This window comes from Ambystoma mexicanum, chromosome 3p (genome assembly GCF_040938575.1).
Source record: "Ambystoma mexicanum isolate Mex_15411 chromosome 3p, UKY_AmexF1_1, whole genome shotgun sequence".
NCBI classification, from domain to species: domain Eukaryota; kingdom Metazoa; phylum Chordata; class Amphibia; order Caudata; family Ambystomatidae; genus Ambystoma; species Ambystoma mexicanum.
The window spans coordinates 393,018,944-393,046,300 of record NC_090925.1 but is presented as its reverse complement, the minus strand read 5'-3'; positions in this window follow the sequence as shown (position 1 = coordinate 393,046,300).

The following is a 27,357-nucleotide window of genomic DNA, read 5'->3' as shown; positions in this document are numbered from 1 at the left end:
TTGGCTTCTACCTGGATGCCAACACCAACCTCTCCAAACATACCAATATGACTGCCTCAGACACTGCCTACACAGGTAAGATGATTAGGGCCTGCAGACCTTTTCTGTCCTATAACAGCTGCCTTACATTGGCTAGTGCTCTTATACAGTCCAAACTGGACTACTGTAACATCTTAAACTTAGGTGCCAATAAATCCATAATCAAAAAACTGCAAGTCCTCCAAAATAACGCATTACGAGCGGCCTTAAACATTCCCAGGCGAGAGCACATCTCTTCTATCAGAAAATCCTGCAAGTGGCTCTCCATACAACAACAAAATTGACCTTAAAACGGTCTGCCTCACCTACAAAGCGCCGAACCACCAAGCCCCCCCCATACCTCACTAACAAATTTACCCTGGAATCTTCTGCCAGAACTACCAGATCTTCCAACACTTTAAGCCTGTTGGTGCCCAGATTCTCCTTAAAAAGAGCCGGCGGAACCAGCTTCCCGGGTTCTAGCCTCCCAGCTATGGAATACTTTACCACTAGACATCAACTCCATCCCAACTTTTCAATCATTTAGAAACCATGCCATCTCATGTATTCTGAACAAAACCAACACCATACTATCCCATGCATGATTCCAATTACGCACCTCCAAGCATTCACTCCCTCCTCCTCGCCTCGATTGTCTTGTTATGAACCATAAATGCGTTTAAACCTGCTATATTGTATAAATTGTATAATCTATAAAATATATCTAAATGTATAAACTGTACCCTGTAACCATTTACCTAAGCGCCCTTTTACTCCTGGGTCTGGAGCGCCATATAAATAAATAAACAAATAAAACAAACAAACAAACCTGGCGGAGCTGCGCGATGCGAGATCCACGCGGATCCATGTGAAAATATCGCATCCGTTACTGCGAATGCTATTACAACGATTTTTTTTACAATGAATTTCATTGGAAATGAATGTGGGGGTAGTTTCCCCACAGCGCCATCCCCAACACCCCCCCCCACTTTATTGATTACCCCCAGGCCAACACCCATCTATAGATTCATTGAAATTCGTCGTTTTTGATGCATAGTAACACTACAGCTATTACACTTGGACTGTTGCCAATATCATTCACCTCCAGATGGGAGCTAAAGATAAAGGCTTCTAGGCTCTCATGGCAAAAGCTTAAGCCTTGAGAGCAATGGCAAAGAATTTCCCCTGGTCTACAGCTTTCCTTGCGCCTTGGGGCGCATTTCTCCTCATGAAGCACAACCACGTAGACCAACACATCATAGCCACTAGTTGGACACTGTATTGTGATCTGGGGAGTACCTTTTGATATTTGTGTGGAATGTTTTAATTTAAGGGGTTCCATTGTGATATTTGCACTGTGCCCAGCGGGTGACTTAGGGATCCACTGTGACCCTGAGATCTATTTTGACTGTCTGTACCCCTGACTAACCCGCTCAAAAGTAAACTTTTCACCTCTAGTGCAGACATCAACTGAGGCAATCACAGCTGGTGAACCCCAGCTAGCACCCCCTCACTAATACATACGAGCAGCATCAGACCAGCTCCCCGACCACCTTCTATAACACTGACCCCATGCCCAAATCTTCGCTCTAGTCACGCCCCCTTCTGCATATGCAAACCTCAAATGCCCTCTCCCCAAAACACCTAGAAACATGCCAGTGCACAGAGCCTGGTTACTTCTGGTCTGCACAACAGCAAAGCAATCTCACACTCACCCCTCTGTCCCTATCAACCAAACACAACTCACCTTCCTTCCAGATCCCAAAGTGTCAAGACCCCATGCAGCAGGGTTCAATACAAAACCCAATAGCACAGCTCCCTTGCCCCTTCCGGACAACCGCTGCACCAGGGGTCCCCTTTCCATTGCACAGACCCCCCAAAAAATCGGATCTATGTGATTTGATCGAATCAGAAAATATCAAATTAAATTTTAACGAAATATAAATATCGATCAAATATCGATTTTCTTTTTTTGTAGGGGGCGGGGGTCCCATCAAACTCCTGTTTCCCCATGTTTAAAACAACACCCCAACCCCCTTCCCACCAGATATAACCCTTTACCCTACCCCCACATATATATATTTTTTTCAATTCAGTATTTTTTCTGTACTTTTTATCCGTTAAAATGTAATTCGCTATTCTGTATTCGTTATAATCTCTGGGTACCAAAAAATCAATATTCTTAACATGACTACCTGTCTTCACGACCCCTGTCCATCGCTTGTAATCAAGGAAAATGTATTGGTCTTCTGACCAACCATCACAGACACCATGAACCTTTCCTAAGAGGTGGGCAGTTCTCAAACAAGCGTGGGTTCCACTTCTACTAAAAGCCATCCTTAGGTTCAATCATCCGTTCTAACTACTGTCCAAACACAAGTGTACTTTTCTTTTTTATTTATTTATTTGATCATTAACATGAGTTACAGATTTAACAGAACATCTTTCACAGGACACACCCAGTCGACAGATGTTTCAATAAAAAAAATCATAAAACCATAACTTAAAACAGAGATTTTCACCCAAGACACACATAAACCACCCATATACAACCATGCACCAAACAACACACAAAATCATTCAACTAAAAACAACCCAGCACACAGTGACTGTTTTTTCCGAACTGACGCTACCAACAGCAGAAGCTCTCTTGTGCTTTTCTCTCTCAATCCCGCTAACTAACCCACCCTAGCCCACTTCCTTTACACATCCGCGTGGGCGCCTGGAGACCATGAAAATGGCAGCGGTGCGCAGTACAAATCACAATACCATAACATGACGTATTATTATGGGTATGAAATTCTAAGTAGACAAAGAAGAAAAGCTTTGAGACATGTCCATCAACAAATGCAGACGCTGCCAAAACTCCGCAACACTAGGGCTTAGCAACAGCTGTCCGTCATTCATCTATCACACACACAGCTCTGCCAAGTTAGCTACGGCTCCAGTGTGGAAAAGTGTATACAATATAATATTCAGAAATCTTCAGAAATCTTATAGGGTGCTGCACCGGGGTAACATATGCCCAACTTTGGATTGCCTCACTGTAGGCTACTCCCCCCCTTTCCCCATTTATGGGATTGGGTGTGAGTTTGTTCCTTGCAAACCTGATGACTACAGCTACCAGAAGTCCTTGCATCAGAATCATCACTAAGTGTTAACACCTGCACTTGCTGTGAGCTGCAAGTTAAGACAGCCTCCCTGATGACGTGTATTGGCACAGAAACCGGTCGGAGGAGAACACCTGTAGCTGAGAAGGTTTACTGTGCAGGGAACTGGAGTGCGCCCCTCTCCTCTTTGTCATCACATTTGCAAGTTTTCTGAAGGGTGGAATCTTCAGAAATCTTATAGGGTGCTGCACCGGGGTAACATATGCCCAACTTTGGAGTGCCTCACTGTAGGCTACTTCCCCCCTTTCCCCATTTATGGGATTGGGTGTGAGTTTGTTCCTTGCAAACCTGATGACTACAGCTACCAGAAGTCCTTGCAGCAGAATCATCACTAAGTGTTAACACCTGCACTTGCTGTGAGCTGCAAGTTAAGACAGCCTCCCTGATGACGTGTATTGGCACAGAAACCGGTCGGAGGAGAACACCTGTAGCTGAGAAGGTTTACTGTGCAGGGAACTGGAGTGCGCCCCTCTCCTCTTTTTCATCACATTTGCAAGTTTTCTGAAGGGTGGAATCTTCAGAAATCTTATAGGGTGCTGCACCGGGGTAACATATGCCCAACTTTGGAGTGCCTCACTGTAGGCTACTCCCCCCCTTTCCCCATTTATGGGATTGGGTGTGAGTTTGTTCCTTGCAAACCTGATGACTACAGCTACCAGAAGTCCTTGCAGCAGAATCATCACTAAGTGTTAACACCTGCACTTGCTGTGAGCTGCAAGTTAAGACAGCCTCCCTGATGACGTGTATTGGCACAGAAACCGGTCGGAGGAGAACACCTGTAGCTGAGAAGGTTTACTGTGCAGGGAACTGGAGTGCGCCCCTCTCCTCTTTTTCATCACATTTGCAAGTTTTCTGAAGGGTGGAATCTTCAGAAATCTTATAGGGTGCTGCACCGGGGTAACATATGCCCAACTTTGGAGTGCCTCACTGTAGGCTACTCCCCCCCTTTCCCCATTTATGGGATTGGGTGTGAGTTTGTTCCTTGCAAACCTGATGACTACAGCTACCAGAAGTCCTTGCAGCAGAATCATCACTAAGTGTTAACACCTGCACTTACTGTGGGCTGCAAGTTAAGACAGCCTCCCTGATGACGTGTATTGGCACAGAAACCGGTAGGAGGAGAACACCTGTAGCTGAGAAGGTTTACTGTGCAGGGAACTGGAGTGCGCCCCTCTCCTCTTTTTCATCACATTTGCAAGTTTTCTGAAGGGTGGAATCTTCAGAAATCTTATAGGGTGCTGCACCGGGGTAACATATGCCCAACTTTGGAGTGCCTCACTGTAGGCTACTCCCCCCCTTTCCCCATTTATGGGATTGGGTGTGAGTTTGTTCCTTGCAAACCTGATGACTACAGCTACCAGAAGTCCTTGCAGCAGAATCATCACTAAGTGTTAACACCTGCACTTGCTGTGAGCTGCAAGTTAAGACAGCCTCCCTGATGACGTGTATTGGCATAGAAACCGGTCGGAGGAGAACACCTGTAGCTGAGAAGGTTTACTGTGCAGGGAACTGGAGTGCGCCCCTCTCCTCTTTTTCATCACATTTGCAAGTTTTCTGAAGGGTGGAATCTTCAGAAATCTTATAGGGTGCTGCACCGGGGTAATATATGCCCAACTTTGGAGTGCCTCACTGTAGGCTACTCCCCCCCTTTCCCCATTTATGAGATTGGGTGTGAGTTTGTTCCTTGCAAACCTGATGACTACAGTTACCAGAAGTCCTTGCAGCAGAATCATCACTAAGTGTTAACACCTGCACTTGCTGTGAGCTGCAAGTTAAGACAGCCTCCTTGATGACGTGTATTGGCACAGAAACCGGTCGGAGGAGAACACCTGTAGCTGAGAAGGTTTACTGTGCAGGGAACTGGAGTGCGCCCCTCTCCTTTTTTTCATCACATTTGCAAGTTTTCTGAAGGGTGGAATCTTCAGAAATCTTATAGGGTGCTGCACCGGGGTAACATATGCCCAACTTTAGAGTGCCTCACTGTAGGCTACTCCCCCCCCTTTCCCCATTTATGGGATTGGGTGTGAGTTTGTTCCTTGCAAACCTGATGACTACAGCTACCAGAAGTCCTTGCAGCAGAATCATCACTAAGTGTTAACACCTGCACTTGCTGTGAGCTGCAAGTTAAGACAGCCTCCCTGATGACGTGTATTGGCACAGAAACCGGTCGGAGGAGAACACCTGTAGCTGAGAAGGTTTACTGTGCAGGGAACTGGAGTGCGCCCCTCTCCTCTTTTTCATCACATTTGCAAGTTTTCTGAAGGGTGGAATCTTCAGAAATCTTATAGGGTGCTGCACCGGGGTAACATATGCCCAACTTTGGAGTGCCTCACTGTAGGCTACTCCCCCCCTTTCCCCATTTATGAGATTGGGTGTGAGTTTGTTCCTTGCAAACCTGATGACTACAGTTACCAGAAGTCCTTGCAGCAGAATCATCACTAAGTGTTAACACCTGCACTTGCTGTGAGCTGCAAGTTAAGACAGCCTCCTTGATGACGTGTATTGGCACAGAAACCGGTCGGAGGAGAACACCTGTAGCTGAGAAGGTTTACTGTGCAGGGAACTGGAGTGCGCCCCTCTCCTTTTTTTCATCACATTTGCAAGTTTTCTGAAGGGTGGAATCTTCAGAAATCTTATAGGGTGCTGCACCGGGGTAACATATGCCCAACTTTAGAGTGCCTCACTGTAGGCTACTCCCCCCCCTTTCCCCATTTATGGGATTGGGTGTGAGTTTGTTCCTTGCAAACCTGATGACTACAGCTACCAGAAGTCCTTGCAGCAGAATCATCACTAAGTGTTAACACCTGCACTTGCTGTGAGCTGCAAGTTAAGACAGCCTCCCTGATGACGTGTATTGGCACAGAAACCGGTCGGAGGAGAACACCTGTAGCTGAGAAGGTTTACTGTGCAGGGAACTGGAGTGCGCCCCTCTCCTCTTTTTCATCACAATATAATATTTCTTAAATGATTTGCCAATCCAAGTAGACATATCTCAATGTGCCACCCATCATAGCGGACACCGCAGTGAGCGCCAACCGGAAAGTACGGTGACCGTAAATATACGGAAACGGAAGTAAAAACATGGGCCCGGAACGGGAAACAACACCCCGTACACCTATAAAACCACAAAATACACACAACCACTAAAAACACCACCCTGAGACACATCCCAACCCGTCATCCACCCTAGTGAAACCAAGAAAAATGGGAAAAGTAGCGAAGAAAGCGTGCGACCGCAAGCGGCAGGTCCACTTCTCCCGTGAGGAACTCATCGTGCTTACAGAGACCCTCCAGGAGAATGCCGCCGCCGTCTTCTCCACGCAAATGACCAGGACGGCACTTGCGAACAAGAAGGCCATATGGGCCCTGGTGGCACAGCGGGTAAGTGCGGTGGGGACCGCACCCCGCAACCCACAGCAATGCAGGAAGCGGTGGGACGACCTGCGGATACGCGTCCGTAGCATACTTTCTGCCAACCGCAACATTGCCACAGCCACCGGGGGAGGGTCGGAATCACCCATCAAGTTGACCCCCTGGGAAGAAATCTGTGCCTCCACCATTGGAATGGAGAGCATAGAGGGAGTCGGAGGGATGGAGAAAGGAGTGCAGACATCCGGAGAATCAGGTAGGTGGCCCAAATAAAACCATGCCAAATCCACAATGTCCAATCATGTGACTCACATGTGTCCACATAGCGCAACAGCAACACATGGCCAGGAGAACGTCCACACACATTGGCCTGATAGCGCACTTTAAAACTCACAATAAATACATAAATAAGTAAAAACCCCAAAAACACCCACTACACGTGCAGCAGGCACACCCTAACTGCAGGCTGCCAAACAACTGCACCCTCACTCCACACACAAATGAAAGCACCTCCAAGGCCCCGACCCAAATCACCCTCAGGTACCACCCCAATGCATGTGATACATTGCCATTCCAATTCCCACAGACCCATTAATAACGCTCGCCCTCCTTTACTCCACCACAGGGTCCGATCCAAACGACGAGCTCCAGGACACCCCTACCAGCACACCTGCAAAGAGGGCCAAGACCGACGGCCAAAGACCCTCCACCTCAGCTGCACGCATCAAGACACGGCAGCAGCACATATCAAGTGGCAGCACACAGGAGGGAACATCAACAGGCACCCCAGCAGCCAGCATGCCCACAACAGCACCACCACAGGTCCCCCCAATGGATGCCACAGAAGGTACTGCCTCTGGTGGCAGCAGCACCATAGGTGACACCCCATTAATGGCAGCATGCTCCGACACAGAAGACGGGGATGTCGAAGTCAGATCCATCCATGACCTGTCCCAATCCCCCTGTCTGTTCCATCCCGTACACCATGAGGATACCACGCAGGGGCACCCACAAGACGACGACTGGCCATCCCCCACAAGCCCTGTGGCAGGGCAACATGAGGCGAACAGCCCCTCTGTGACACCACCGCAAATGGCCATGGCCCAGCAGAGGCAACAGTCCCTCGACCAGTTAATCGTGCAACAGCAGCAACTGGCCACGCTCCTCAAGGACCATGCCGATGGATGTGGGGGCACTAAGGCAGACATAGAAACATCAACTGAGACACTTAGGGCACAAATGGAGAGTAGCACCGAGAGCCTGAGAGTCCAAATGGAGAGTAGCACCGAGAGCCTGAGAGTCCAAATGGAGAGTAGCACCGAGAGCCTGAGAGTCCAAATGGAGAGAAGCACCGAGAGCCTGAGGGGGGAACTGCATGCGACGTCCAAAGACGTATGTGCCGAACTTGCCGCAGTGCGCCGTGTGCTCACTGAGCTCTCACAAACCCTTAGGGACATGCATGGACGTGAGCAGGCAGAGACATCATCCGTTGCAAGTTCCGTCCAGGGCAGCCCCCAACGTAGATCTGGGAGGAACCTGCGCTCCACAGGCAGGGGTGCCCCTGATACCCGCAGAGGGGGCTTGCAATAGCGACTGCCCACTGACAATGAGCATCTTTGGACACTGGTGTTCGGGGGGGAGGTAGGAGGGTGGAGGGGGTGTGTTGGGCTCACTTGGGTGGCGGGTCGATAGGGTGTTCAACATGATATCACATATGCCATAAACAATGCACGATCAAACAATGAGATGTGTGGACAATGATCTTTGTGTACTAGGCCATCATAGGCGTACAGTCCATATTGTGCATGTACCAGACACACACAGTGCCACGAGTCCCGTGTCCATGTATCAGCCACCAGGCGTGAGTGCTAGAAGCATGCATCTATGAGATGCTGACGAATTTCACGGCCCTCCTGTGCCTCGCAGACTCCTTGAGGTGCTGCCACATCCCCACCCTCATCATGACCATCTTCAGGTGCTTGCAGTTCTGCGTCAGGGGGCATGGGCACATTTCTACGTACGCACATGTTGTGGAGCATGATACATGCCATCACCATCTTTGCAACCTTCTCATGGCGGTACAGGAGTGCCCCGCCAGACCTGCTGAGGCACCGGAAACGGGTCTTCAGTAGGCCGAATGCCTGTTCAATGACTACACGGGTACGTGAGTGGGCATGGTTGTAGTCCTCCTCATGCTGGTCCCGTGGGTTCCGGACTGGTGTGAGGAGCCATCTCTTCAGTGGATATCCGGCATCACCTGTATGTGGACGATAAATGAATTATGTGGAATGCCATTGCTACGTACGCACCCCCCCCCCTTCCTGCCAGGTCATTGCCGCATCACATACCCCACATCATCATGCATGAAATGAGACTCACCGAGTAGCCAGGATCTGTTCCCTGCGTGTCGCTCCATGTAGCGTGGTATTGTAGAGTTCCTCAAGACCATAGAATCATGGGTTGATCCAGGGAATCGGGCACAACAATGTGTAATGATCCTGTTGGAGTCACACACCATTTGTACATTCAGTGAATGAAATTGTTTTCGGTTGCGGTACTGGGCCTCCATGGCATGTGGGACGACCAATTCCACATGGGTGCAGTCGATGGCACCAATGCAACCCGGTATGCCGCCAAGTGCATGGAATCCCACTTTTGTGTTGGTTATTTCCTGCTCCGAGCGTGGTAGAGAGATGTAGTCGTCTGCGTGCTGCAGGAGGGCATCGAGCACTTGCAATAGTGTCCGTGAGAACAGTGGCTGAGAAATGCCATGCAACTGTCCCACTGTGTGCTGGTAGGTGCCTGTGGCCAGGAAGTGGAGTACAGACACCACCTTCAGTAGGGGTGGGATGGCGGTTGGGCTATCTATCATGCTGACAAGGTCAGCCTGTGTCATGTCCACAATGGCGGCTATGGTGTCCCGGTCCAAACGGTAGAGGGTGTGGATCTGCTCAGCAGTGAGGTTGAACGGATGTGCTCGGAGGCGTGGGATTGCGGGCTGCCTGCGTGGTGGTAGTGGCTGTGCTGGCAGCCCTTGCTGGCCCTGCCTTGCCCTCCTCCCCCTCCTGCGTCTCCTCCGTGCGGCCGGTTGTAGTTGGTGTTCGTCTTCTTCTTGGAGTTGGAGTACTTGCAGTGCTATCAGGTCCCCCAGGGCCAACATCGCGAGTCCTGCCGGTAGCATTTCGGAGTGGGTGTGGTTGTGGGAGGAGACTGGGTGTGCAATTTATGTGTTTTCAGGCTGTATGGCCTCCACCTGTGGTGATTCATTCCACCTGTGCAAGCTGCTCTCCCCTTTGGGCGAGCACGTCCCGCACACAACGCTGCAATTCGAGGAATGGCATCTTGCTATTACAATCATGTATTAGTACCCGATGGCCGTGTAACATTGGTTGATATGTTCATTCGGCTATGGTCCCATTGTTTCACATGCATTCTTTGCAGTCGCGAACAGACTTGTGAAGGGTCAGTGGAACGTAGTACTCGAGTAACGGTGGACCCTCATGCATCACTGTACCGAGGTTCACCGACGGGCGGGGCCTCCCATTTGTGAGTGAAGGCAGTTGCCATTTTCACACACAGCCGCACTAGATGGATTAATTTGTGATTTCAAGCGGCCACAGATGCCTTTTCGACGTGATGTTGCAAATGAGGAATTCGAAGGGCGGCGCTTTCGGTCTTCAGCTAGCGGCGAGGAGATGCCCACAGGTCTGACTGCAAATATAACGTTCTATTGTTCAGTGTCCTTGGGACAGGGGCCATGGCGGGGATGCAATGATTGATATGAATAGTTTGGGATGCGCAATAGCGAAGTGGATGATGAGGCCGGACGTTCCCAAATACATGTTACTTCACAACACTGGAATTACGGGCTGGGGCACAGTGGATTTTGCAGGCTGCATAACGCACAGACTCAATGGAATTCTCACATGTTATGTGAGTATGGAAACAGGCATTATCATTACGGGATGAGGGAATGATGAATGGATGCATGGACAGATGATTTGATACGGTGTTTGCCATGTACAGGGCTTCTTGGAATCTGTCCGCCTCCCCTGCGCTATGTGATGCAGGGCTGCCATAGTGGGACCATCGTCTATCTGGCCTTGTTGAGCCCTCCCTGTCTCGACGCGCCTTCAGACACTTGTGTCCATGCACGTTACCAATCCCATCTGATGGATTCTGTTTTCACAGACGCATGCACAGGTACACTCGTTTGTGATGGTGTTTTCACCTCGATATGGATAGTTATGAGTCGCAAGTGGTTTTGGGGTGGTGATGATCCTTTGGAGTGGGCTAGCATGCATATGGCTGTGGATCTAGTGTGATCATTGAAGTGAGTTGTTCGAATGTAGTTCTGATGGCCATTCTATTCTTTTTCTTTTCTTTTGGTTGACAGGTATCTCCTCCCCTTTTGCCACTGCCATCTGTATGCCACTCCTGCAGATGGGTTTTACTCCCGACACCTGCTGCTTCGTGTTAATCAGTGGAGCAGCATTACGATCTTATGGGACGATCGCCAATGGGCCACATGCCCTTACGCAGTACTAGTGGCTCGGAGCAACATTTCGGCCTTTCAGCTGGACTAGTGCCTCCCTATTGGGACGGCCCTGCGGTTCTAGGCGCTTCCATGTTGCCTTTTCGTACGAGAATGTAGCCCCTGTGTACCATGAAGGAACAGGGCGTCACACAAGAAGTAGCTGGTCATTTATTGCGGATGCAGCCCACAATGGTGAAATGTGTTTTGGAGTTCATGGCCTAATGGCTGTATGGGCTTGGTGAATTTGTTGTGCATTAAATTTCTATTCTGATATGGGCCGTGTAGCGTTCTTCTTTGCAAGTGATGTGGCATATTCCTATTTGGGGAGCAATGTATTGTGAGGAGATCTGCATTGGGTTCCAGCTTCGGGGTATAGTTGCGTGGTACTGTGCTGGGCGCGTTTGCCTACGAAGCCCAGTGAGGTCAGGGGTGAGGGCTGCCAATATGACTGTTTGAATGATGTCATGCTCAGGGGCGGGGGATTAGGTTTTGTGTAACAGATGCCGGTCAGCCAGGTGGATTGGTGGAATGATGTGATTATCGGAATATTGCTGGTCACAGGTGCCTGTGTTTGCGTGCGTTTCTTGGTGGGAGACTGAGGTCATGTCCATTGGTATAGCTTCTGTATTCGTGCCATCTGTGCCCTGCAGCTCCCATTGGCCCCTCTTGTGATTCTTTTGTTCGTTGGCATGCATGGGTGACTTGTACATTTCACTGGTTGCATTGTGACTTCGTTGCACCTACGGGGAGTTGTACTATGTGGCCAGGGAGCGGTGTACAGGCACTCAGTGGGGCCGTTTACGGTTGATTCGCGATGCCGTACTTCTCACCATGGCGGAATGGTACTTTCCGCCGTGCTTGATGGCGTTAAGTACATGTCCGCTAGGGTCGGAATTCGCGTACCCTTGCGCCATGGTGCTAATTACGGTTTGGCATGGCGCGCGCGCGCGTAGTTGGTGCAGTTAGCGTTGGCGTTCACTACGGTGTCGCTAATGGCATCGTACTTTACGGTGACGGGTCATAATCGCACCGAGCGCTATTCGATGGCGGTATTGCATTTCCGCCATCGTTTTTCGATTTCCGCAAGGGTCGTAATGAGGGCCTTAGTCTTGGTCAACTGCCTTCATAGATTCCAGATGATTCGAGAGAAAGAGTATTAACCCTCTTTTTTCATTTTTCTGTCTTGAAAGTGATTGACGTACAGCTGTATGGAGTTATACATCGGAAAAGGTCTTAATTATTCTTGTGCAAGGACTTTTGTACTTAAGTAAGTAGCATAAATGGCCCAATCCTGCAGGTGGGCTTATCTCTTTGCATTCTGCATGATAGACTGCTTCAGAGGAGATCTATCACAGATGGTACCAGGGGCTTGTAAATGAGCAGCACGGTCTCTATGGCAGTAACCCCAATTACCAGCATAGAGACACTCGGGCCAATAAAAAAACTCAGCCAGCCCCCACAAGAATGGAAGACTCAGTCATAGGGCAGCGTTTATGTCTTCATTATCTAACAAAATGACAGGGATCACACTAGAAAAACATACATTCTCCAGAGCTCTCGTCTCCTGAACATGTGTCACCCGGTTCTGTCCCCGGCAAACCTATTGGGCATGCAGATTGGTCAGTTTAGGTGAATCACGTACACATCCTATAAGGGTTAGTTGTACTATTGGGTAGCCATATCTGGTGGCTCCTCCTGGGACTATCTCTACATGTAACAAATGCAATATTGCATGGTCGTGGGGAGACTATTGTCTCCTGCAACATATTAAGTCTTCACGTGAAAGGTGACTCTGGATTGGGCATAATGGATCCTCCCAGCCCTGGGACCCGGACGGTTAACAGGCTGGGTGTACCTTTTCAAGGCAATGAGAATGAACATGTAGGGGCTGTGTGTTCCTTAATATTGCCATCTCTGATCAACTAAGCCTGGGAGAGTGCATTCAGTTGGTAGTTCGTGAGCAACACTTGTATCTTTCCACCTCTAGTTTGATGGGAACAGCTTCTCTTTGTCTATCTTGATTGAATGGGCATTGTCTTGCTCTGCTAGGTCACGTGTGTTGAGACCACAAAATGGAGTTCACCTGCCTGTTATTATGAGGATTGTAGGCTGAATTTCTTGCAGGTGGGTTATCGTCTTGGTAACTGGGACCTTTCCATCTCCACTCGTCCTTGGCTGAGTTGCATCATGTCTGCTTGCCTTTGACTGCAGCGATCTTGCCAGCCCTTGCATGTAGTAGAAGTCTGTCTGCCCTTCCTCATTCACGTCGATACGCCTATAGCTTCCATATTTGTCCTTTTAGCTTTCCATGTTAGTGGCAATCAAGCATGTGCAAGCTAGGTGTACATATACTTTGCGTCTTGCGGTTCAGCTTTGGTGAAGGATATGAATATACAGAGATATGTATGTGTATCCGTCATCTACCTGCATGAGTCATAAGCATGTTTTTCGTGTCCATGCAGCAAGCTAATGCATGTTCGTGTAACTTCGTGAATGGATTGCTATGTACTTCATGTCAAAGTGCGGACTATGTCGTGATGTCAGTGATGATGTCATTGAATTCTCAATTTGCGGTCAGGTGACTTGTTCGATTGCTGACATCGCCATCTCCTCCATATCATTGTTTGGTTATTGTTTGAATCGCTGTCGGAGAGAGTAACGTTTCTCACATCTGCGATACATTGATGATGGCAATGAAGGGCCTAAGAGTGAGGTGCATTCGTCATTTGTCTGCAAACTGAGAGTCGTGTGGGGGTCATAAAGGCCATACTTGGACATCTGTCTTCAATCTTTAAACCTTTTCAGTTGAAATGGGCCCTGATCTCCAAGGTGGCCTCCGAGCATAGGTAACTGTCCCCATGTTGGCAGTCTTTCTACACAGCAACGTACTTCTTGAATTCACTACATTAAATGTGTGCGTAAAAGAGCATATGTTACAGGTTACCTATGCTGGCTAACGTCACCTTAATTTAAGTCTTTAAATGTGTGTTTAGCAGTGTGCAACTTACAGACGCCTTTTCTGCCGCCAAGCATCCAGCAGCGTTATTATCACCTTGTTGCCTTTTACTCCAGTTTCATGTGCGTTAGCACCTTCCTGACAAAGAGCAATTACTAGCTTTCCAGTGATCATTTAGTATTTCAGCTCCCCACTGGCTACCTGCCCAATGATAATCTGCAGCAAGTAACATCCTTGCTGGATTCCTTTGTATCCCTTACCATTTAAACACCCCACAAGTACCTTAGACTCTTTTCCGATAGGCGAGGGGACGCCAAACATCACATTGAAAGGTGCCCCCACGGATCCCTGACAAATCTTCAGCAGTCTGTGAAACCAATTGACCAGCACATCTATTTGCTTCAAAGGGTATTTAAATTCAGAAATGTGAGGATTTCCAAATATTTACCCTCATTAAGGACATCTCTAAAACCTAAAGCAATGTGCCAGGCTAGAAGGCGATGTTCAAACACAAGCCAAAACATCTGAGCTCAATCACGGTTGTCATAGAGGTGAGACCAAATTTAACTTCCAGGCATTCCATACATACACCATTCCCCAACCCTGATATGGGTCTCCAACGCTTTCCCTACAACCCTAATATGGGTCTCCAACGCTTTCCCTACAACCCTGATATGGGTCTCCAATGCTTTCCCTACAACCCTAATATGGGTCTCCAACGCTTTCCCTACAACCCTAATATGGGTCTCCAAAGTTTGCCCTACAACTGCTTGAATGCTTCTGCTCATGTGCTTCTAGCCGACTCCCCAAACTATATACTATAGTTTGGGACACTTTTTGTTTTAAATCCTTCATCAGTGGTTTCAAAGACAAGCCACCTTATTGGTGATCCAAATGTCTCAGGGCACCAATACCTGTGATCGCTTTGGCGTGCACTTTCTTTTCTACTTTACTTAACGACATTCTTCTATGGTGCACTAGCATACAAGAAGCCCTCCTGGACAAAATGGACAACCTGCATAATACAACCCTCCTCAAACAATCCACTCTCAAACCCCCAAAACATTCTGAAACTCTCACCCCCCACATACAACTACCTTGCAAAATACACATATGTTTCACTTCAAAAACATCACAGTAGCCAAAGTGAATGCCATACTACAAGGCTTGAAACCTACGAGAAAGTGACATCTGTCCAGCCTCCATCAATAAGAACTGCTCTGAGGCCCTGGCCCCCTTCATAGCCCTTTTCATCAAGGCCTCCTTCACCACCAACTTGGTGCCTACCGGCCTCAAAGAAGCCTGGATACTCCCACTGCTTAAAGAACTTACCCTAGACCCAGCAACCCCAATACCTACTGACCCATCACCATGGTCCCCTTCCTCTTGAAACTTTTGTACAGGGCGGCATATCTCCAAATCCAGCACTACCTCAAAACCTACCATATTCTGAGAATTCGCCAATCTGGATTCTGGCCAGGCCATGGAAGGGAATCTGCATTGCTCGATATGAATGATCAGCTTGATGACATTAGGCCTGTGGGAAAGCCGGGGGAAAGCCGATCCTTCTCCTTTTCCTTCTCATGTTTCTTCTGCATTCGATCTTGTTGACCACAAGATCCTCTGCCATCACCATTCTTTGGCAGCCAACTTCTCTCCTGATGCTGCTGCTTGGATTGCCTCCTTTTTGGAGGAAAGATCGGTCAGAGTCTTTGCTGACAATGTCTGTGCAACACCGGCACTCATCTTCTATGGGGTGTCCCAAGGTTCCTGTGTCCCCCCAAACCTTTACAACCTTTTCACCAAACCTCTGTTTGAGCCTCTAGACTCTATCGAAATGAACCTTGGAGTCATATTCGACCCTAGGGACTGCACTTCAACTTTAGCTCACTAAATACCCTCCCTCTAGACCACTTCGTTCCTCAGGCACCAACTCTTTGGGTGTGAAGCATTTTGCTAAACAGAGGGCAGGGGGTCGCTCACTTTCCTCTGCAGGCTCCCTCCTTTGGAACAGCCTCCCCCTCCCCCTGCACTTTGAGCAGGCTCTTCTCAAATTCCGGAAGCTCCTTAAAACTTTCCTCTTTTCCTCCTCCTACCCTCCTACACTCTGCTAATCCCACCGTTGCTGAATCGGTGTCTTTAGCCCTTATGCGTCCTCAGAGACTTGACCACCCAAACCAAGTCTTCCCAGCTCCTGTCTATCCACAGCCCTTTGCATCTACACACACTCTGCACTGGAGACTCGCACTTACAACTCCCGTGCCAGAGGCCGTGTAGCACTCAACAGTCCTAGCACTTCGTCTTTGGCTCTCCCATTTAGTCCATCTTCCCACTCCTTTCTGCACTTGCACGTTCTGAATACTCGCAAAGCATAGTAGGATCTTCCCCCTCTGCTCTTAAATATTGTGTTGTCATGTATTTCCCACCCTCTCTCCCTCTCTGCCCTGTGGGCGCTTTGAAACAGTATTTTCCTATTGTATAAGCGCCTAACAAACAAACAATAAATACATAAATAAATATCATACACCAATTGGCCGATGACACTCAAATCCTATTCCCGCTCTCAGGCAACTATCAAGAAGATGCTGACACCCTAAACACTGTCTACATGACCGTCCAGGCCTGGATGGCTACTCACTGTTTGTGCCTTAACGAAGAAAAGACTGAGATCCTCCTTATAGGGCCTGCAGCGGTGATCAAAAAGCTCAACCCCAGTTACACCTCTTTCAACATTGATGGCATATCAATCCCTGTCTCCCTTTCTGTCAAGACATTGTGAGTCTACCCACCCTATCCCACACCTGACAAGTTAATTCCATTGCCTCCTCTGCCGCTTACACGACAAAGTTGATTATTACCTCCAGACCCTTTCTCGCTGTGGTTAGCTGTCTGGCTATTGCGCGAGCAGTCATTGGCTCAAGACTAGACTACTGTAATGCACTGTTTGCAGGCACCTCAGCTATGAACATTCACAAAATGAAAATCATACAGAATAACACTCTCTGAGCAGCACTCAATATCCCCAGAAGGGATCACATCTCCATGGCTAGGAGAAATGTATACTGCCTCCTGATTAAAGAACGGATCATGTTTAAAACATTATCTACTGCGCATAGAGGCCTGTCTAACACTGCTCTTCCCTACCTCTCCCAGAGAATCAGGAATGTCCAATCAGGCCTACCAGAGTGATCTATGCACACTGCCTGACCTTGCCCAAATTCATACGTGCCAATGCAGGTGACTCTAGCTTCCCTTCCATGGCAGCTAAACATTGGAACTCACTGCTTCCCGCCTTACGGGCTGAGCCCTCATTTTAGGTTTCCTGGAGAACCCTTAAAACCTGGTTGTTTGTGTAAATTTGCATCTGATGTCTTCCTCCAACCTCCTTGTGTCTGTGTGTAAAATCTATAAAAGACTTGCGTGTAACATGTATGTAACTGTGCCTTTATGCCTTCGAGCTTAGTGTGCTTTATAAATGTGAAAATAAATAAATAAATGCTATGTATCTCCAGGAAGCAGAAATCTTTACTTGTTCGAAAACACTCTTGTCAAGTTTTCAGTCAAAGGAAGTGCCCTTCCTTAATGTGGTAAAACACATGACCTTGTTTGTTGATATTTAACTCCCGCAAGTGATTCTTAGCATAGCCGCCTACTGCCAACACACTTTCTCCCGCAAGTGATTCGTAGCATAGCCGCCTACTGCCAACACACTTTTCTAGAGTGTATATTTGATCTAAGAGACTTATATCATCTGGATATGCTATATAGGACATGTGCTGGCTACCCAGCTTGGGAGAAAAATTGCCCGTATTGCCTTACCTATGTCCAACATACATAAGATAAATAGCAAAGGTGTAAGCACACAACCCTATTATAAACTATGATGGGTAATGATGTCACTAATATATGAACCGGGGGTGGGCACCCGTAGGCCCTTTAAGAGAGGTGGTGCCCTATGGGATGGATGGGATGCAGATCTTACTCTTACATGAATAATAAGACAGACTCAGGAAGTTGGCAAAACATAATTGTTTTTAATTGCAATTGTCTGAAACAGCGAGTACAAAGGGGGTCAACGGACAGCCCACAGCATAAGTCCCAATGCATTTAAAAAAAACATTACTTTTATAGCAAAAATTAGTCATATGTGATGTCATACTACGTGGCAAAATAATGAAACCTACTTGGGGTTGTGATAGGCTTACGGGGGACATCTAAGTATACTTTCTATATAGGGAAGGGTTGTGATTGGGTCTCTAAGGTATGGTGAACAGCTATGCCCACCCCTAGTGCAAGTCATCTTCGCTGTGATGAATTACGCAACGTTTCATTGGCTTTCAAACTATAGGGCTCTTTGCTACGTGGCCATCGACAATTGGTTGGCACGCTTGTACCCTTCAGGAATATTCCACTCGCTAGCAGCACGCAAGCTGGTACCCCATGTGCTGGAGGGTTGGACTTGACCATACCTCCCCACCCAAGTAGCCCAACATCCTGCGGTCTGCCATTCAATTAGTTCTTTGAAGTCGGCCTTGCAAGTATCACTGTGCCTGAGAATAGAAAGGAGTGTGAGCATGGTCTTATCTTCAAGTCTCAGCATAGCTTGCCCAAAGCCTATTTTCATCTTGACCATGTGACAATAGACCGTGTTTTGAGCTCCTATGTTGCATTTAATACTTTTAAATTAATAAAACCTGGCACTTAAAGGGTTTTTCCATTACACCTCAACAGAAGCTTGTCTCGCTTCTCACGTTCATTGAATCTTCTCGAATAGATAACCTGTTTCTTGGCTGCCCCAACCATTGACACCGGGCCCGACAATCCTTTCTCGAATCTTCCCTCACCGTCAGCTATTTTCGTCTGCTGCGTCACACTTTCTACTATTGTGTTCATGGGGTCCTAGTTTGCTAAACTACATTGTGGAACATCCAGAGTCTTTACACATATATATATAATGGCAGCACCACCTGCAGTCTATTCACTACTTATAGCCAGCCTTATGATTACTTAGTCTACTTGTGTTTTAGCATCAGTACAATTATAAAAACGACTTTGCATTTTCTTTAGTGTTTTTCACACATGCAGTCTTCATTTTGCACGTGAGATGTTGCTCAATTCTTTACTTCGCCATCAGATTCTTTAAGGTCTATATACTTTCTTCATCGGCATCTCTTCTGGGTGTGTTATTTCTGCTTCATGTGACATCACCAGTTTACTCTTTCACTCATCTTCACACTCTTCCGGAATCTCCTTTAAAAGACTGTCACTTCTCCGCGGCTACATCATATATAACTTTCTCAATGGATACCGTGTTTCGAGAACTCTTTGCATTATAGGGACCATTATTGGCATTGTGCATGTCACATTTTCTGGTTTCCAACATACAGGCAATATGGGGGTGGGACTTCCGGTAGAGGCACTTGGCTCCTCCTCTACAGGTGTCCATCCTCACCCTAACTGTAGTTATAGTATATTATTGAATAATATGTTGAAAAGGCCTGGATTGATCCCCAATTCACAATGTCTGTCCATAAGGGTTGCCTATCAACACGCCCAAATGCTGCTGTGAAATCTTAAAATGCCATGGACATGGGCTGATTTCCAGAGCTCAAAGATTTCTTGCCAAAACAGACAGCAATAGACCATTATTGATAGCAGATATTGATGGTCTAACCCGGTTTATTCCAAGGGCAGTATTTCCTGTGCCACTGCCTGAGATCTTAACTCGCAAAGAAGAGCAGCAAAGATCTTACTTGAACCATCAAGGAGGGCGCTCAAACAACAATTCCTAGCATCCGTTCTACTCTTTCAGTAAAGTGCGTACCCAGAACCCTTTTCGTTTAAAGATCCTAGACTATGCAGTCTCCCTGCAGATAAAGCCTTCAACGAGGGCCACAAGATTCTGTCAGAGAGGCCATCTGGATTCTGGTCTTCTCCGGGCAATGAGACAGCGCTCCTTGATGTTAAAGACCACCCTGGTTTCTGGTATTCCCCGGGCAATGAGACAGCCCTCCTTGATGTTAAAGACCACCCTGGATTCCAGTCTTCTCTGGGCAATGAGACAGCCCTCCTTGATGTTAAAGACCACCCTGAATCTCGGTCTTCCCCGGGCAATGAGACAGCCATCTTTGATGTTGAAGACCACCTGCTGCAGATAATGAATAAGGTAGAAGCCAGCCAACTGATTCCGCCCAACTTGTAGGTGGCCTTTAAGACCATTGACTACTGCATTTGCCTCCAGAGACCGGGTGAAATGTGAGGCATGAGAGGGACTCTGAGATCTTGACAGAATCTGTCCCGAGGGGCAGACAACGAGAACTACACTGGCAGATATACATCTACCCACTCCATGATTTTCTCCTTCAGTAGAGAGCCCCATTTAATCATTATTCCCACAAAACCAAGCCTATTTATAACTTGAATGGTGATCCCGGTGAAAGAGCTGTTCAAGTCTCCAAACTATAGGGAAACAATAACTGGATAAGCTTGAATAAAACTAAGATTGAGCTTATCTTACTTTATCACGTGTAGGGCGATATTAAATCTAATGCACTGTATGATTCCATTGTGGATATTGCTATTTCTACGTTAGACAAAGCTAAACCCCTTGGCGTTATCGTTTCCTATATTCTGCCCATGCATTATTTGATGCTATTGCATCATCACACGCCTTTCCTTTCTGAATATCCCTGGGCACCCATCGCACAGGCATTGGTATGCCCCAAGCCCCCCCCCCCTAAAACAATCTTCAGTTAGCTGCAGGTTATATTGAATACTTCGGCCAGGATGGTTAATAGCACCACGAGACGCAATCAAATCGCACCCACCCGCCACAGACGTGACAGGCTCCAGTGCCTGCATGGGTCCGAGTCCGATCTAAGATATTGACATTAACACGCAAGACCCTGCATGGCACATCCAAAATATCTGACGGTCAAGTGCCATTGTTCGGCTCCTTAATGATCGCTTTTCTCCAGTAACAAGGACCCTGTGGTGGTCAGCCACTTTAAGTGGGCTAGAGCCATGGGGAGGTATTTCCAGGTTCAGGTGGCAAATTCATGGTGGGCTCAGCAGGGAGGTGGTGCCAGTCAGCAAACAACACAGACACCTCCCTTTTTGGAAATATATGGTCACGTTTAATTTTAACATTAATAAAGAATCAATACACCAAAGTATAAACGTGACCCTAAAAGGTAAAATTGAATAATCATAATGATACTCATAAAATTATATATATATATATATATCTATATATATATTACATATATATATATATATATATATATATATATATATATATATATATATATATATATATATTTACAGTGGTTTCTCCTCGTGACAGGTGGTCTAGGTGGAACTGCTAACTCCGCCCCCATGAGCGTTGTACAGCGGTGAGGTCCTCCTACGTTGCTGCGGACCTCCCCACCATATCCTATGTTGAGGGGGGTGATCCCAGGAGGCAACCTTCCCTTATCCGACATCTTCTGCCTCCTGTCCCCCTTTTCTCCACCAGAATGCCTAATGTCTTTTGACGCCGTGGCCGAGGCCCCTGCTGCTCACACATTGTTCTGTCTTGGGGGCGTTTCTCCACCCCCACCAGCCAGTTCCCGGCAGCCCCCTGTTTTCCCAGCCTTCCTGGTGCCTCCCACCCCGCCCACTCTGTGGCCCCTACACTGGGAAAGGGGACCCGCCTCAAAACTCCTTGTCGGAGGAGACAGACCTGACAACTGATTTGCTGTTTTTCATACCTAAAGTTTCCCATGCAGTTCTTAGCAATATGTAAATAAGAATAGATAACTAGATGGATAGACAGATCAGTAGATAGGTGGACAGATTGATGGATAGACAGCTAGATAGATAGATAGATAGATAGATAGATAGATAGATAGATAGATAGATAGATAGATAGACTGGACTATGGCAGTTTCTATGCCTCCCTCGTGTACATATCAGTCTGTGTCCTGTGACCTCCACACAGAATGGGATAAAAGCATTTTAGGTACAGCTTTTGCACGCTTTGCATGATGATTGTAGTGGTGCTATGAGGTTTTTATGATAGCCCGGACTGTGTCTCCTTGGGCGGTAGCGACTGGTGAATTATTTCATTTGGTGGGGGCATACAATTGTTTATGAATATGCAGGAGTGACCTAACGCAGCAAGGGAGCCCACACCAACCAAAGGGATTTCAGGGGTACAACATACTTTCGGTGAAAATAAAAAGCCACACAGTTGTGACAGGTAAGACGTGAAAAAAATCCATTAAATGCCAAGTCATCAATAGTGCACGGGAGCATTTTCACAATTACTTTGCACACTATATGCCAGTATTCTGCCAATGTAAAAAATATTTTCATGCTGACTATGCCCATACATGTCCATGCTGGCTGCCCCAAAATATGCCAGCATTCCCACATAAGAACATACAAATGTTTTCTTTTCCTATAATGTCAGTAATGATACTATAAGAAAACATGTGCACACTGGCTCAGCTAATATATGTCAGTAAGTACATACTCATGTTGGCTTTGCTCTTACAGTCAGTTAAAAATGCCATGCCACCATAAGAAAACCCGTCCGGCTGGTAGGACCAATGTAGGTCTGTATGGCCCCATAAGAACACCCAGGATGGCTTTGCCCATAACACAAGTATAAAATGCCATGCCACAGTAAGAAAACATGCCTTTCCTGGCGGCATAAATGTCTCCCCATGTAAGAACACTCATTATGTTGGCTATGTTCTTAATACCAGTATAATATACCTTGCCACATTAAGAAAACAGATCTTTGCTTGCTGCACAAATGCCCACCTCCACTATATTTATTTATTTTCTTTATTTGCATTTTTAAAGCACTCACACAGCCCGCGGGCATCGAGGTGCTGTTACAGGAATTGTTTGTTTTTTAGTTGCGTAATTGTATTGTTTTGTCTTAGTCGCGTATTTATAACACGCTTAAATACCAAGAGGTTTCTAAGCGTGGACCGGGGATCAAACCTGTGTTGCTTCGTGTTGTTTTTCTTCCAAGGCGAACATATTGCCACTGAGCTATCCTCCCGGGACAAGAGTAAGAACATTTATGTTGACTTTGCCCGTAATGCCAGAATAAAATGCCATGGCACATTAAGAATACATATCTTTAATTGCTGCACACATGGCCCCACGAGAGCATTCACCATGTTGGCTTTTCCCCTGTATGGCAGCATAAAATGCCATGCCATAGTAAGAAAACATATCTTTGCTTTCTGCACACGTCCCCTCCCCATATGAAAGACCACTCATCATGTTGGCTTTGCCCTTAATGTCAGTATGACATCTCATACCACACTATGTGCTTGCTGCAAAAATGGCCCCTACCCCATATATAAGAACACTCACGATGTTGTACCAGGCACTGTAATAAAACTTTTTCTGCAACAGCATGTGTTCTTACTGCGGCAGGCTTCCTACACAAATGCATCCCCCATATGTAAGAACACTAATCATATTAGCTTTGTCCTTAACACCAGTATAAAATGCTATGCCACAGTAAGAAAAGTATATTTACTGGCAAATGCATGTTTTCTTACTGTAGCATGCGTGTAAGTCCCCTCAATTGTAAGAACACTCATCATGTTGGCTTTGCCTTTCAGAACAGTATAAAATGCCATGCCACTGTAAGAAAACATGTCATTACTGCAAACACATGTGTTTTACGGTGGCATACTTGCTGCACAAATGTCACCTCCCCATATATTAGAATCCTCATGTTGGCTTTGCGCTTAATGCCTTTGCAAAATGCCATGCGATAGTAAGAAAACATGTCATGACTTTTTACAATGGTGTCAAACTGCGTGCACCAATGCCCACACCAGGCCCCAGCCTTTCCTGCCCAGACACTTATACACAAACACACAAGCAGTCACCCACCCAGACAGCTTCTCTCAATCAGTCATTCACATGAGCACCCAGAACATGCACAGCAGTGGCACAGCGGCCAATGGGCAGATGGGGCTTCACCCCTTCCCCACGAAGGTTTGGGCTATGTTGACGTGACCTAGAGAGGTGTGGCAGGACCGGACAGTACACAGACAATAAACGGTGCCTGTGGCTGTACAGTTAAAAAAGGCCCGGCAATTACCAATGTAAAGCGTGTCACTGTTATCACCTGCGTTCCTATGCATACATGTGTAGGCAATTGAAATCGTGATGGGGTGTTAGTACTTGCATGTCAGGGGAGTGTTTGGAAGGGTAGGCAGCACAGTAGAGAGCTCGTTCTCAGAGCAGTCCTTAAGTGGCTGGTTTCAGATGTGAAGGAGAGACTTAACTGCTTGTAACATTGAGCTGCACTAGGATACTGTCATTAGAATGTGTAAAGAAGTTTGATGCACCCCACACAAGTATGATTTCCCCTCCCCCACGGTGTCTGAAGTCTGCCCCTCTTCCAACATTTGAAAGGTTAGCCCCCCGAAAGTTTAGCCTAGGTGCACCCCTGATTCACAGCGCATCGTCACTCACACGCGTACTAAAGCAGGTACACGCTGTCATTCATATGTACGCAGCCTATTGAAATAAGCTCTCTGACACACATACACTCACACAAACACATGCATATATCACTCGTGCACAACATTCCCTTATTTAGTTTAAAAATGTACCGTGCCGCAGCCGTGATCTTCTTTCCAGGGTGGACTTCCTGCTTTCCACCAGGTGTCATCTCTTTGGAGGAAGAGAGTCAGGGTCAGGACACACACCCCTGAGACAGACAGAGAGAGGAAGGGGTGAACGGGCCCACAGTCAGTATCATTCAAGTGCCACATTTTCCAGCACCCCTGAAGCATACTGAAAGGCGTGACGTCACGGTTGGTACCCCAAATGCTTTCACAGAGCTCTGCATGAGTGAAGGCAGGGCCTTTTCATTTGCCAGCCTGCACGGATGTAAAGGGCTGTGCTGGGCACGGGACACCACCAGCCTTTGCATTTGCAAAGAATTCTACTGCTCTTCCATTCTCCTAGAGGGTCCACAGAATGAAGGGGGGCTCTGCGCTAGCGCCCCCTATGGGCGAGCTTCCCCTGCTGTCCTTGGGTTTAATCGGAGATTGCAACATAAAGCGCGGCTGTCCCAATTATTAGATGGTTCACTCAAGCGCATAACAGAGTAGCCACTCATTTTGCCTTGAAGAAACACAACACTGTTGCACTGTTACTCATCTCTTTGGAGATAATCATGTATTGCAAGTTTCCAATCCTTGCGGCCGTCCAGCATGGCGTCCCTTCTGCCAGCAGGCCCTCTGCTGCTTAAGAGCCCGGCTTGGAGGCAGCCCTCACGCTCCCACCCCCAGCAGGGAACATGCGGTCCTCGTGCCACTGCTGCTGTCCTTTGCGGAATGCCGCGAGGCCCTTTCTGGCTGCGCCCGCTGTGATTTACAGCAGTTATAAACATTCCAAGGCATACATGTAAAGCTAAATGATACACAAATATTAGAAAGTTACGATTCAGTAATAAATGTGTCATCGGTTTGAAAATTCGCGTTTTCGTCCCCCCGCCCCGTCATGTGGTCAGACTCCGAAGGACGGGGCCTCGCTCCGGGTACGGCGGCCGGCTCAGCCATGTAATTGAGAACTCTTGCTGAAGGCAAATCATTACGGCGAACAGAAAGGATTGTGTGTGCCGTGGGCTTTTTTCTTGATAGATGGGGTTCCTGTTCTGGGCAGTAGCTGAATGGATGGGGTGGGGGGCGGGGGGGGGTCTGTTTTTGTTTATGAAGGATAAGTCAGAGGAGGTGTCTGAGAACCTTGCCGGACAGGACGGGGGAAGTTTTGGTCACTGAAAGCAGGCTCTCTGGCCCATAGGGTAATGCCCAAGGGCTGGCCCACCATTCTAGTTTGGGCCCGTTTTTTGGGTCAAAGTGGGGTAGTTTGAGTTATTGCTCTAGTTTTATAAAATGCTACTAACCATAATTCAAAATGCACTATTTGTATCATATTTTATCAAAAACTCCACCTTGAGTAGTACTCAAACCGGCTTCAGAAAAAATAGTTAATTCCAAAGTGTTATTGAGGGCCACTTTTTCATTGGTGCCTGGGACAGATTTCCATCCCAGTCCGACACTGCGCTGAAAGCAGACTGCCTGGGAGCCATTGGGCTGTGCTGGTGGACTTTCATGGTTTGGGGATGGACACACTGGATCCCGTCTGATTCCCAGCTATCTAACAATGGGGGGTTGGACCAGCTGCATGGAACCAAAACATTTGGTGCTGACCCTCGAAATTATGCGAACTATTGATATCTTGACTTGAATGACGGAAAAAGACAAGAGTAGTTGTTGACTAGACCCGGCTCAATCCTTTGTAAAAAGTGTCTATTTATAATTTGTTTCGTTATTTACATTATGTGATATTATTATAATATTAAGCTTTTTTCCTTGTCAAAACGATTCAAATTTGATTGAAATTGTGTTTCAGACTGTTTTGAATTAATTCGAAGGACACATTAAGCACATTGGGTCTAGCAAGGAGAACCCCATTCCCTGAGAGAAAAAAACGAGGATTACCTTAAAGGGAGAATTTTCAGAATCCTCTTTGCTCCAAAAAGTAAAATTTCCATTTGGTGACTTTACCAGAACACAGTAACTTGCAAAATCCAAGGGTGCCAAATGGGCTTATATCAACTGAACTTCACCAGTCACCTGGCAGGAGGCAGAGGGGCGAGCAGGACGAGGAAAGGGGCTGAGATGCAAAGCCCACGGTCACTAGAACTTGAAAGGAAATGGAGGGATCCTCTCTGCCAATCAGGACTCCGCCAGAGAAGTACAAGTAGAGGAAAATGGTTGGCAGGCAGTGAGTCATTGGGCCTCATTACACGGTAGGCGGTAACCATGGCGCTATTAGCGCCATGGTTGCCGCCGGTACCGTACCGAGTCTGCCCTGGCGAATGGTGGAATTACTGCCACATTCCAAGGTGTGTGGGGGCGGTAATTCCCCATTCACCATGGCACTTCCCCATTCCCATTTGAGCCCCCATAGGGCTCAATGGGAAAGGGGAAGGTGGCAATTATGGTACCGCAGATTGCGGTACCGTAATTGCCTCCAAGGTCCCTTTGCGGGCCCGTTCCTTAACGGCTGCTAAAAGCAGCCGTTGAGGTCGGGTCCCGCAAAGGGACCTCATAGTAAGGCGGTAAGGTTTTACCGGTACCCTTACCTGTAACGGTAAATCCTTACCGCATTCCGTGTAATGAGGCCCATTGTCTGGTACAAGTGGAGTAAGCATGGAGCTGAGGTACTGATAGATTGATACTGAGAGCCTATGTCTACCAGTATGTGGCTTC